Source organism: Parasteatoda tepidariorum, chromosome 10 (genome assembly GCF_982258835.1).
Source record: "Parasteatoda tepidariorum strain Cologne lab strain chromosome 10, Ptep-v5.0, whole genome shotgun sequence".
Classification (NCBI taxonomy): domain Eukaryota; kingdom Metazoa; phylum Arthropoda; class Arachnida; order Araneae; family Theridiidae; genus Parasteatoda; species Parasteatoda tepidariorum.
Window position 1 is genome coordinate 4,540,540 of NC_141764.1, and position 14,582 is coordinate 4,555,121.

Here is a 14,582-nt window from a genome sequence, read left to right on the forward strand (position 1 = left end):
AAAAATCTGTCTAAATTGGGGTAATAAAATAATCAAAATCAATATTTAGATTGACAATAATTAACAACTCATAGTTATTACTTATAATATGTTAAGAGTACCATGTCTTTAGAAAATCCAACTAATAATTTAATGATTTTGGCTGTATTTTTAATAAATGATATATAATATAAATGGTAATTATAGATGTTAATTATAAATGTTAATTAATATGCAAGGATTGTGCATGATTTAATGTCTAATAAAATGTCTCCAATGTTAACAAAGAAACTTGTTCCATGCTTTTGCCAGCTTTCGACAATTTTTGAAACTTTTCGATAGATTTTTGGCGTGTTTAATCAAAAGCCAGTTTGTGACGTCCAACACTGTAAATAGGATATGCACATTAATAAAAAAAATTTCTTCTTTCTATTGTTGAAAGTTCCTCCACAAAAACAATTTATTCACACTTTTTAAAATCTTCAATGTTAAGTGGCTCAATTTGTTTGTAAATTAATAATTACTTTATTTAATTATGCAAAAAAATTAATTCAAAGTTGAACTTTAACTATTATTTAAAAATATTATCGCGTGTATTTTTTAGATTTAAATAAAAGTTTTTTATAAAAGCATATTCAGCAAAACATTAATAAGATTAAATTATTGATCATACCGAAATTATAAACATATGTAAAAAATTAAGGAAAGTTAGAAAACTCAAATAAATTCATATCACATATGTAAATTAGTGTAAGACCCTTAAAATGTTATTTTTGTTATTTGGTTCAGTATTTCTTTAATACTAGAAAGACAAACTTAGTATATACCTATAGTGCCCAAAAGCAGTCGAAATGACTGCATTGCGAATGAATAAATGATGTGTAAAGAAATTTGTTTAAAAATAATTCTTAATATTTTTTTAATAATATTTACAGTTATATAACAAGTTATTAGTAAATATTAACAATAATAAAAAGTTATATATTGTATAAAAAGTCACAAAATTCTGAGAAATTTTGTCATTATATGCATCATTGTTTTTCTACTAAAAAGCGGTCAAAATGACTTCCTTGGGCAATCTAGTGTTAATGAAATGATTAAATTTTTTTAAAAATAATTTTGAAATGTAAATATAATGAGTTTGGAAGCTAAACATTTTTGTCAGAAGTAAATGATTACATGGTCCTTACATTCCAAATATTTAGCAAATATGATTTAATTTAATTTTTTGATTTCAATTGTAGAATTTGATTTCAATTCAAATAAAATCAATTAAGAGATTAATTAAAGTTTTTTGGAATGACAAATCTGAGATCTTTTGCTGCCTTTAAAATATTGTCTCGAACTATTATTGAGTTCTCATAAAACAACTTAAGAGTACTGAAAATTTTAAAGCAATAATACCATAATTCATAAAAAGTAATAAAGAACAAAATACGCTTAGAAAATATTTATGCAATTGGTGAACGGTCCCTCAGTTAGAAATATTAATCTTGAAATTCTCAATTAATTCTTAAATTTAATGAATAAGAGGAAGATGAAAATTCTGAGGTGATGAAGCTCTGGGATACTTCAGTGCTTTCGAGATCCACATGAAAATTATTTAATTATATTAATTAATATTTAAAAAAATATTAATATGGTCTTAGGTAGTGTAAAAAATGCATATAAACTATTCACACAATTTAAAAACATTAATAAGAGATTATATTTACGTTTTAGATAAAAGAATTATCTTAAACAGCGGTTAGAAGTAACGCGTTACAAGTAATGAAACTACTGTAGTGCGCTACTTTTTTCATAGTTTGTAGTATACTTTTTCTTTTAAAGTAGTTTATGAAGATAAAAATAAACAGTAGTTTATAGCCAACTACATTTTACGCTAGTTGAGAAAAGAAGTATTTCATTTTTCGAATTTGATGGGTACAAATCTTCAGTCAGTGGATGCCATGAAAATGACCCTGTGGCTGCAGCCGAGCATCAACAGATATTGCGTATTTAAAATCACGTCTAACTAGCAATTAAAATAGACAATTAATCACTTTGGTCACGCTTACGCATACAAATGCACACTTGTGAAACATTGATGTTATTTCAAAGAAACAGAACTCAGTTTTTATGCACGTAATTTTCTAAGAAGAAATATAAGAGCATTAAACAATGGAAAAGATGCAATTATATGATATTTTCGCATTTCTGAAATTAAATATTCACTATCGAAATAGGTATAGAGGTTAAATAAATAAATTCGAAAAATAAAATATTTTGGAAAAACAAATTCTCTCTTGTGAACATAAATATCTCTTAATTATTCCCTCATATTTAATGTAAGTCAATTTGTTATTCACAACCATTTTGAACAGTAGTTTGTAGTCACTACATTTAAAAGTTGTAGTTACAGTTGCAGTTAGCTACATTTGTAACAAAGTAGTTGTAATTGTAATAAACTACAAAAATAATGTAGTTCTTCCGACCACTAATTTTAAATATAATATTTCACTTAATTAGCCTTAATGTCGAATCAATTTATCTAAAAGATAATTTTTCAATGTAACTCAATATAACTTTTTGCACTAATAATTATGAGAACTTCAAAGTTTTAAAATGATGAATATTAAAATATTTTCATTCTTTTTTTATCAAAATATCTAAGAGTTAAAAAGACGTACCGAAAGATTTTTAAAAAGTCGCATATCCGGAACTAAGCTGTCCGGAATCAAGGAGTTTTTGGCACTGAGTAGACCACCACCGAGGCTGTTGCCACACAATACATACAAATAATAAGAATTCATCGGACTTCTAAAACCTAGAAATGTGCAAACACTTTGTTGCAATATTAAACATGTTACTTCAAAAAACATTTGTTTTATTCCAACTACTGTTTTTTATTGCAAAATATTTTAACTATTAAGTATTCAAAAATTTGTTTTTTTAAATTTAATGTTAAAAATAAACTTGGAACTATCACGGTTTTGCCTTTTAAATAGAAATTGTGTTCAGAAATGTCATTTATGTTATTTGAATTACATTGGTTACAATAATTCATTAGATCGCGATTTTTCAAAAGCTACTACTTATTTTTTTTTTTTTTACAACTGAACGGGTACTGAGCATTGAAACAGGAAAGTCATCAATTTCTACATTATAAACATATCCCCCAGTCACAACTGAATTTCTATATTTTCAGAAAATATATTTCTTTTTTAACAGTAGCAAATTTTTTGTATTAATACATTAGATTAAGCAGGGCTCGAAAAACTTCAGAAATTTTACCCGTTCCCGAAGACGGCTTGTCCAACAATGTACCCGTCCTCTTTTGAAACTAACGCGTAGCTTCTAAATAAATAAAAATATAATCTTCTCTTATTTATTACAAACATTTATATAAATTGTACAATGAATTAGTAGTTACTAGGATTACAAGTACTACGATTACATTATACAGTAATAAAAGAAATACTAGGTTACTAATAGTAACCTAGTATTTCTTTTATGAAATAATTTATTTCTTTTATGAAATAATTTAAATGACAGAGGTCAAGACGGGAAAATGGCCGTCCGCGCGGACGTCGGATTCGAGAAATTCGTTGTCCGCGGGGAATTTCTGACCGCCGATGACGGGCGGTTTTTCGAGCCCTGTTAAGTACGGGGGTCGGACAAAATAATGGAAACTCTTCGATACTCACACATTTTTTGATATTTCTCAAAAAATATTTAAAAAATTCAATTTATAAATGTGATTAGATCATGTGATTTCTCCTACATATAAATGAAGTTTAAAACTTTTTGAGGTTTTGGGAACTAACAATAAATAACTAACGTAACACTATGGCTGCGCTAAAAAATGTAGCAATAAATATGTCAATTTGTACACCTTTGCATATGAACAACCTCAATAGATATGTGTACCGTGCGCAAAAATACACTCTGAAGAACTTTTGCTCTAATGATCGGATTTTGGCGAAATATAAATCTCATTTTTTCCCATTAAGAATTTCAATCTCAAAGGGTGACTTCAACTTCGCTATTTAATTAGTGCTAATAAAGTAGAAGTCGGCCACAATCATCAAACATTTAAGCTTAAAATTAACAAAAAATTAAAAATGTTTACAGATATTGTATAAACACTTAGTTTTGTATAATTTCTTTGAATAAAAAACAGCCACTTTTATGACTGTTATCTTCAAAATGATGCAACTATTAAGGGGTTAAATACAATGTCTCACTTAATTGATTTTGATACCAAATCAATTCATCAAAAGAGATAATTGTCTCCAACTAGATATAATTCTTTACACAAACAAATATGGTAAGTAATGAGTTTTGCAATACTAAATATTTTTGATTTATTTGAGCGTTTTTTTAAAAAATATTTTTGAGCTTTTGTTATTAAAATATCTCAGAGTTGAGAAGACGTACCGAAAGATCTTCGTGGTCACAGATGTCCGGAATGAAGGAGTTTTTGGCACTGCGTAGACCACTGCAGACATAGTTGGACTGCAGACATAGACTTCTTCTAACACCTACAAATGTGCAAACTTTTTGTTACAATATCTACTATATTACTTTAAAATGCATTAATTTTATTTCCTTTATTATTTTTCATAGCAAAAAATATTTTTTGAATTAAGTATTCATTTCTTTAGAACATTAAAAACAAATTGGGAAATATCATGGTCTTGCCTTTCAAATAGCCATAAGAAATTTTTAATTTAATTAGCATTAAAAATAGTTGCCAGGAATCGCTACAAACTGCAGTAATATACAATAGTTTAGTTCAGGGTTTCTTAACCTGTGGTTCATGGACCCCTTAGGGGTCCATGGGTCATATTTTGGGGGTTCAGCGACTACTCCTAATTTTTAAAACGTTTGGATCAATAATATTTAAATAATATTGATCTTTTTTTCTTTCTAAAAGGTGAAAATACATACATATTTGAAACTGGGTGATCGAGATACCCCAAATTCAGTACGGACTGCACGCAGCCCTCTAATATCCCCGTCATATTTTTAACATCCTCCACTAACCGGCTTTCAGTTTGCACCATCAGGGGATGACGTCAGCTGCACTATTTTTATTATCCCCTATCAAGCTACGCACATCTGACACCTTGTTACTAGATCTACTCACCACTCAGGTTACTAGATCTAGAATTTTTTACTAAGAAGAAAGCTCAGTTTTTGAAATCTGGAACATTAGACAAACTTGGATTTGGTATTCCACAAAAGCCTCTGGTTGAGGCATCTCTCAAAGTTGCATATCACATTGCTAAAAGCAAGAAACCGCATACTATTGGAGAGACGTTAATTAAGCCATGTGCGTTGGAGATGGGTGAATTAGTTTGTAGATTGGAACAGATAAAAAAAACTTTAGGCAATTCCATTTTCAAATGATGTGACACATTCAAGAATAGTTGAAATTTCTTGCAATATCTTGAAAAAGATCATCGATGAATTGAAAGTATCGCCATTTCCCTTCAGTATGCAACTGGATGAAACTACAGATATCTTGAATTATAGTCAACTTCTTGTTTTTGTTCGTTACGTGTCTCTTGATATTATCAAAGAAGAATTCTTATTTTGTGAGTCTCTTTTGCAAACTACAAAGGCAGTTGATGTTTTAGCAATGTTAAATGTTTTCTTTACCAAACAAGACTTCGGCTGGAAAGAAAAACTTCATTCACTTCGTACAGATGGAGCACATGTGATGCTTGGCAATAAATCTGGTTTTGCCCTGTTTGTAAAAAAAAAAGTCTCCTAATGTTCTTGTTACTCATTGGTTTTTACATAAACATGCTCTGGCTACAAAAACTCTTCCAACCAGTTTAAAATAAGCATTATCAAAAGTTATTAAAACTGTAAATTTTATTAGACGTAGAGCTCTTAATCATCGTCTCTTTAAAACGGTGTGTCAAGAAATGGACGCAGAACATGAGGTACTTCTGTACGACACGGAATTGCACTGGCTGTCACGAGGGCAGGTTTTGAAACAATTTTTCATGTTGAAGATCGAATTATCGCTTGTTCAAGAAGAAAAAGATAATTCATTCTTCGAATATTTAAACTAAAAAGATTATAGCTATAAATTGGCTTACCTGGTTGATAATTTTAACCACATGAGCAATATAAGTCTATTAATTCAAGGACCCGATATCACCATTATGGATGCAACTCAGAAATTACAAGCATTTTAATTGAAGATGCCACTTTGAAAAAAATAGAATTCAAAATGAGATATATGCAAACTTTTAAATGTTGGACGAAGTGCTTTCTCAAAATGGATCTCGGCAAGATAATTTGTTACTGAATAATTTAAAAAATAAAATCTGTGAACACCTGGAAGTACTTCAAGTTTCATTGAAAAAATATTTTAATTTGGATGAGATAAAGATAAAAGATGAGTTGTGGATTCGTCATCCTTTTCTTTGTGATATTGACTGTATCGATGATATGAACCTTGCCAAAGATGAGCTTATTGATCTTAGAACAAAGTCCTTGCTAAAAATGGATTTCGATTCAAAAACACTCGGAGAGTTCTGGTCTTCTGTGAAAGAAGCCTACCCATTGCTTGTAAAGCATTTTGATGGGGTTTTTTTCCAGTGAGATTCATGATGGTCTAATATCATTCGATGGTCATCATCATCCATCATTTTCTATTATGCGTTCATGGTTCTCCATATGCCATCAAACTTCCATTATTCCATGATGGAAATTGCTACTTTAATACCATAATGGTCAACCATCAAGAGAAGTTTAATTCTCATGGACCAACCATCCATGATGGTTCCAACCTTGATGGTTTAATGTGAATTCTCAGGAATATACCATCAAAACATTTTAGCATTTTTTTATGTTGGACCATCATAAATCGGTTCCTACATTGGGATGATCGTTCCTACACTTGATTTCTAAGAAACTGGTGGAAATTTCTGATGGTTTAACAAGAAAAAACCATTAAAACATGTTGCTATTCTTATGTTGAACCATAAAAAATCATTCTAATTCCTACTTTTGGGTGATGGTTATTTATTTTGGTTACCATCAAAATTATAATGGTTTCATGGTGGAATTGATGGTTGCCATTAAGATTATGCTGGCCCTTCAATGGAAAACCATCAAAAATTTTGACTTGGGTAATTTAGAATATTTTGGATATCAAGATAACAACTAACTTTGAAATATAGAATGTATTTTATGCCGCGTATAATTTCTTTTAACTAAAACATTCATCGGGAGGTACGTGGAATATATTTAAATTTAAGAATAATTTCTATATTTAACAATGAGTTATTGATAAACTTTTCATCCCAAACCGAATCAACATGAAACTCATTCATTAAGCTTAAAGCTAAAACACAAATTAAGAAGGAAAAATTCACATATTGGTTAAAATATAAGTTTAGAGGGGTTTACGACATCCTCCAATAAGTTAACGCTTGAAGGCAAAATTCGACTTTTTTTTCAAAGAAATTTGCTAAAACCTTTTTAAGATGTAACTTTTTTTTTGGAGGATGGGATAACGAAAATATTATTTTGGGCAAACGAGTTCCAAAATTAGACTAAAATTTTGAACTTAAATTCAAACTCTTTATTTGATCAGAAATCAGATAAAGCTTCCCACTAATTTCTCAGCGGTCGTGAAAAAAAATTTAGATGAGTAAACCTGCAGGTTGTCAGCTTGCACCACAAACAACACGCGAAGAGTGGCAGAACTCATACCAATATTCCTTTCAATATCTTTGTTTTTTCAGCCTAGTTACTTTCTTATATCTAATTTGTAATCAACTTGTTGTAAAAAACAATATCATTGATGAACACCTTCAAAAATTTTCAACTTAGCTTTACAACTATTTAACGCAACTCTTTCAGACGAACGCGCTTACGAAAATTTGTAATTAATTCATGATTTTCTAGATGCAAAATTACAACTTCTGGTTCAAGAACTCATTTCAGTCATAAGTCTTTTTTTGTTGGGCTAATGACTTTCGAAATTGGACTAAAAATTATCTAAAACGTATTTTGGTCATTAATTTTGTTGTAGTTAAAAATTTTGGTGTGCCGACGCGAGCTAACGATTTTCTAAAATGGGCAACGTTTCGAAGCAAAATTCAATTTTATACATGCGACTTTACATTTTAGCCCAAATTCGTTTTGGTTAAAATTGGTTGGAAGGTTAACGATTTCCTACAATAATCTTAAATTTGGTGGAATAGCATAAGGTGTTTAACATCATAATTTAACTAGAAACACAAACGGACCATAGCTATATTTCAGCTGATCAACATTTAAACTTTTGGTTCTTTGGACAAAAATCAGTTGAAACCTGTTTCTGTTGTGGCTATTTTCCCTTTTTTTATGGGTGGACTAACGAAAATTTCAGTTGTATTGACATGAGATATTAATTCCCCACAATAAGCTAAGAGTTTGTAACGAAATTCGTAAATTTAGTTCAAAATTTTTTTTAGTCAATCAAAAACTGTTTTGGCTGAAAAAAAAAACACAGTTTTAAACAGGTATGAAGAAAGTATTTAGCAAATGTGACCCAGAAGGTCCACACTTACGAGACCATCAGCATGAAGCACCGGCCCCCTTTACTTCCAAGTCAAGTCGGTCCATTCGAAATTGGAGAGCTTCCACTAGACAACCGGGTTTGTATCTCCATTTTTTATTTCTTTCCAATGACCAGTATATCTCAGTGACCAGTGAGTTAGCCACTTGGACATCACGACTTAAAAAAAAAAAAACTTTTCAGCAAGTAGACTAATTAAAAAGTTTGGTGCGCGAAAATAAGCAAACCTTATCCTCATATAGGGCTAACTCTGAGTTGTAAAATTTAAAATTTTGCTCTAAAAATCTTAGATTTTTAAAAAGTTTAGTCAAAACTGTCAAACTTTTGTTTCTTGGTCAAAAATTGGGTAAGCAATGTCTAATGTGAATTTTTTTTTTTTTTTGGTGGGATCCCTGGGGTAACAAAATTTTTACTGCAAAATAATATTTTGAGGCCAAAATCAATATTGCGGTTTCTATGTCAAAAACCACTTAAAGCTTATTTTGGCCATTTTTTAAAGATAATTTGGAAATTTTTGAATGTTTTTTGGCGATTGTGATCTGGAACGTCAGATTTCTAGATCATAAAATATATAAAACCTAATTTAGAAAGCGTTCTATATTTATGTAAATGACCAAACGAATCTTTACAATGAGCGGCGATTTTGATTCTGGGAAAATATCTAGAAGTATAACTACTTACTAATAAAGGCTAACTTTAAAGGCGAAATTCAAATTTAAGGTTTCCAGGACAAAAATTATTTATAACTTATTTTTGTCGTGCCATAATGTTTTTTCTTTTTCGAATGGGCTGACAAAGAACTTATTTTGGATTAGAATGTACTAATAATATCTTATAATGTACTCGCGTTCAGAAAAAAATGAACTTGTTTCTAGGGGAAAATATAGTAAAAATGTATTAATACAAAACTTTTTTTAACATACAAATTAACGAATAACTTATTTTATTTTATAAACGTCCTTGAACATCCGACTAAATTTTCGGGCTCGCCACTTAACTCTGGTTGAACTCTGTAGCCTTGTAATTTTGAACTCAAACCAGAAGACAAAGGGATCAAGTATTGGGAGAAATTTTGCCTTCGTTGGTTTTTTTTGATGAATAGTCTAACGAAATTTTTCTACTTGTTGACATGAGAAATTAATTCCCCACAATAAGCTAACCCGCATTTGCGTTACATGGAGAGAAAGGCCACGAGAACCTCCCATGGTTAACCTGACGGCAAAGGGGATATTTCACTGAGGATATTTCAAGTCAGCACTGTGGTCGGTGCAAGCTGGATTCGTATCAACCAGTCATTGGGGGATTCGTTCCCGGTTCTCCTCATTTTTAAAAGCGAAGGCTCTATCCCCACAACGAATATGTTATGTGATTTACATTGTCTTACAATGGACTTATATTTAGAGGTAAAATTCATATTTGTAGCTTATTCGTCAAAAAAAGAAGAAAAAAAAACGCTAAAACTTTTATATAAATATAATATACAACTTGTAATATTATTATTATTTTAGCTGCGATGTTAATGAAAATATTTATTGAAGTACCGATTTTCTAAATTAGGCTAAAACTGAGATATTAAATTAAAACTCTTGATTATTGACCTGACGGCGTTTCTTTATATTTTTAGCAGATGTCAATACAATAAGAGGAATTTATAAATTTTTCCGGAGGCTACGAATGATTTACACTGATCTGTGCAACTACGACGTCAGAGAAGGACTTCCTGTTTGATTTTTTTAGAATCCTCTTTTAGGATACTAGGTGAATTTGGAAGAAGAGCAGCTAAAACTGTGGTTAGGGCATTGTTCTTAGCAGTTAAGCAAACCGATATTTTAGATGGGTTATGGGGGGAGGCGAACGATATTCTATATTCTTTACAGTAATTCAAACCATATTTTATAAATTTTCAGAAAATTGCTACAGTTTTTTTTAGGAAAATTGTTATGTTCTCTAGTAATTAGTATGCATTTTTCATTAACTTCACGAAGTGGTATTTTGAAAATATTAATTAGAATATATTTTTCAAATAGTTCATGGGTTATATCACTGCAGAAAACATCCTAAAAACAACGTAATTTTCTCAAATGAAATAAATAAATGAATACAAAAAAGATTGTGCTCTTCAAAAAAATTTTCTTGCGCGTAGAAATTTACCATTTTGAGCAAAAAAAAAAAGCTAGCAAAAGGAAGAGTTAGAAACGTTGAAAAGAAGCCAAGAGTTTTTTAAAAAAATAAAAAAAATATTTCTATTGTAATTAGAATAAGAACTAAAAGTGTTCTAGAATATTTATTGAGAAGTAAACTTCGAAAAAAATTTAATTTCGGGCAAATCCAGTGGTCGAAAAGACTACATTATTTTTGTAGTTTACTACAACTACAGCTGCTTTGTTACAAATGTAGTTAACTACACCTGCAAATACTTTTTTTAAATGTAGTGACTACAAACTATTTTGAAATTGTAGTAACTACTTCACTACTTTAAAGGAGAGTAACTACTTCACTACTTTAAAGTACCAAAATCAACTTCAAAAAAAAATCTTCCGATAAAAGTAAAATTATATAACTTTTTTATTTGAACATTTAATACTTTTACTTATATTCCAGCATTTTGTAGGGGGAAAACGCTTTATTTTTCGCTTTCTGTAAATCATCACATTAAAAAATTCGTGAAATCAGTAGCAGTAGCTACCAAAAAAAAAAATTTAAGACAAAATAACTTGAATCGGACTTTTCAAAAAGAGGTTACTTATGCGAGTTTTCTGTTTGAGATTCAGTCGTTGTAATAAATAATACCGTATTCAAAATATAGGATTTTAATAACTTTGAAATAAATAGTAATAACTACTTAAAAAATATAGATCGAAAATTTTTGCAGAAAAGATGATCTAAATTTTTTATTTCCCAAAGAAAAAATTTTGTGTCCTGCGACAGTGTCGTCTTGTCACCATGATTCTGCCACGGGGAAGTAAACAAAATTAACACACATACAAGTAGTCCTTACAAAAAGAGGGATCATATGATGCCATCACAATCTTTCATTTGACACTCTTAGTTTAAAAATATAGAAATTTCCTTATAACTTTGACATATTTCAAATCAATGTTTTCAAATCAATGTTTTCAAATCAATGTCTAACGCTCTTCAAAAATTGATGACTAACAATAGAAAATGCATTAATTTAAAAGAAAGTCAAACCAACTAAATAGATTAGAACTTTCGATCTCTATTTCAGCTGTTACTTCTATAGTTGCCTCTTCCAATATACTCAAATAGTTTTTTTTTAAACACAACAGTTTGAGATAGATACTTCAAAATTAAAAAAAAAATTCTGAGACCTTTTCTATTATTCCTATAAAAATTTTTTTTAGTAGGATAGTTGTGAAATAAATTACTTTAACTTAATCAATTAGGAAAATAATATAATCAGGAAGAAAAACAAAGATATATGTTCATTTTGAAATTACAATTGAAGCTATTGGATTATAAAAAAAAACTTAGTTCTTATTTCATTAAAATAATTACAAATCAAAAGCATATTGTTTACAAGTAATTTAAAAGAGTAAATTATTGAAATTTCTTCAAACAAAAAAAACTTTAGGATAGTGGTAAAATAATTTTTTTTAAACTTAATCTGGAAAATAAAATAATCAGGAACAATAACAAAAATATATGTTCATTTTGAAAGTACAATTGAAGTAATTTTTCTTGTATAGTTGAAAGAATTTCTTTAAAACACTATATGCATGCTATCACTAAGTTCATGAAACTTTTTTTTCTCGTATTGGCCACAAAGCGTTGAAAGAAACTGATCTATAAGTTAGGCAGAAGTAAAAAGCTAAAAGCTAACTGTTAATGTAAACCAACAAACTGAGCTATACTTGTGTTTTAATTATGTTTCTTAATTTACAGAGGTTACAATATAATTAACACTATTCTTTTTGTTTTCATGATGCTGCATAATTTATGCAGAACACTTAATAATTTGTACACGAAAGAGAAGTATTCTATTAAAACAGCAAAAGAACAAAAACCTCATAAAATCATCATTTATGCATATTACATATATTTTAAAACTTTTCAAGCATTTTTCCTTGGATTTTATAAATAATGCATTTAACAAGTTTATGTCAGAATACAGGACTGTAATAGGTTAAGTACAAGTATAGAGCAATTTTATTAATGTAGTTATTATGAATAATTCACTCAGGCAATGGCACCATTGCAGTGTAGCACATAAGAGTCATGCTGTCTAATTTAATCTATGACCTGAGGTGTTCATCAATGCCATTCGGTGTCCAATGTGTTAAACTGTTGCAACTCCAAACACTGAATTTATATTTTTGTGTGCATAGAAAAATTCAATGAATTATCCAGTCCAAATGTAATTTCCATGTAGTAGTACTAAAAAACTACTTGGTAGCATTTCAGTGCCACTAAGTAGCATTCCAAGTAGTTTGAATCAAAGGTTTGACAAAATTTCTAAGAAAGAATTTACACTTTAAAAAAAAGTACTCTAAGTATTTAATGAGCGAGTAAAATCAGCTCAAATAGCGAAGCAATCTGGAAAGGGTTGACAAGCACAATCAGTGTGTGCTACCATTACATTACAGTCGGACCTCTATTTAACGAATTCGCTAAATCCCGAGAATAAATTTGTTACAAGGAAAATTAGCTAAACAGAAAATCACCTTTCGAAATACTTAAACAACACAAAACAGATTATAAATTCATAAACACTCGACATAATTAAAATAGCAATGGCTACACCTTTATCCTGTAAACTAGCATCTACCATTTATTTTATAAATCTTAACCATAAAAGAAATCTGCATGGTAAGCAAGAATAGAGCCAAACATTATCCAGTACATGCTACATACATTTTCAACTGAAAAAAAAGCTAAATTTGTGCATCAAATTATAGCAGCATTTAGTATAAAAGTAATTTTAAACATACATCACAACATGCATTCTTAAGTTTAATTGCTACTGATAAAATCCGTTAATTTTGTCTAAGTTTATTGTTTTTAATACAAACAAAAAGGGATTTTACTGCTCTCTCAATAAGTTAAGTGGCTTCAAAAATCAAATCAAAGTCATTTCCCCATAGAATGCGTTAACAAGTTTGAAATGTTCTGAAATATTTTGGGATAAAGAAGAATACTTAAATAATACTTAAAGAATACTTAAAAAATTCTTTTAAACAGCAACAATATGAGTAACTATAATTTGTAACCCTGAGCTGAGGAAAAGTTTCTGCAAAATACAATTGTATTTTGCTTGTTCCTACTAATTTCATTTTTTTGACAGGTAAAAACTTACCTGCCATTAATAAAATGAATAATATTTCACTCAGTGAGTAAACTGTGAAGTGATTGCGTGTATAGCTGTCTATTTTGGATGTTATATAAAAGTTTTAAGGAATATTTGATTTTGAATTTTATGAGATTCGACTTCGCTATTTTAAATATTGAGTAGGATCTGTGAACCAGGCACTTTGGGAACCAGGCTGTTATTTTTTTATACATATAAATCACTTATTAGAAGAATTATCAATAATAAATTATTTTTCCAACCTATTGCAAGTAAAATACATTAATAAAAAATACAAATATTTTTATAAATATTTCTTTAAAAAAATCCTTATTTTACTTCATTTAATTTTCCAAAAAAACAACTAGTTTTTTTTGCATTGCATTGCATTGCATTGCAATATAGTAGTAGTTACAGAATAATATGAAAAAGAATTAAAAGATCATGAAATCAATTTGTATTCTGCATAGTTGTATTAAGAAAAATATCAAACTCAGTGACTAGATTATTCTTACATCCATAATACTAACCATTAAAATAAATTTTAAAAAAAATTGACATGCATTGTAAATTATGCTAAAATTGGCATATTTGCTAAGCTCTAAAATAGGCTATAGTATCTAAAGTTAGCTTGCAAGTTAATAAAAAATGAATAGTTAGTACAAGTTAATAAAAGATTTAACTTGTAAAAACCAAAATGGTTGGAAAATGAATGTTTTTTTTCTC

General features: G+C 29.2%; 2 long non-coding RNA genes across 3 annotated transcripts in view; both read right to left on the minus strand.

Annotated features, from left to right (window-relative positions):
• LOC147802092 (uncharacterized) overlaps positions 1–14,582 on the minus strand; it is a 408,540-nt gene that overhangs the window by 155,301 nt on the left and 238,657 nt on the right. The window lies entirely within an intron of this gene.
• Positions 8,564–14,582, minus strand: part of LOC147802095 (uncharacterized) — a 44,237-nt gene continuing 38,218 nt past the window's right edge. For both annotated transcript variants that reach the window (XR_015430012.1, XR_015430011.1), the window contains exon 5: positions 8,564–8,707. This is a non-coding gene — a long non-coding RNA (uncharacterized LOC147802095). The remainder of the gene's footprint in view (positions 8,708–14,582) is intronic.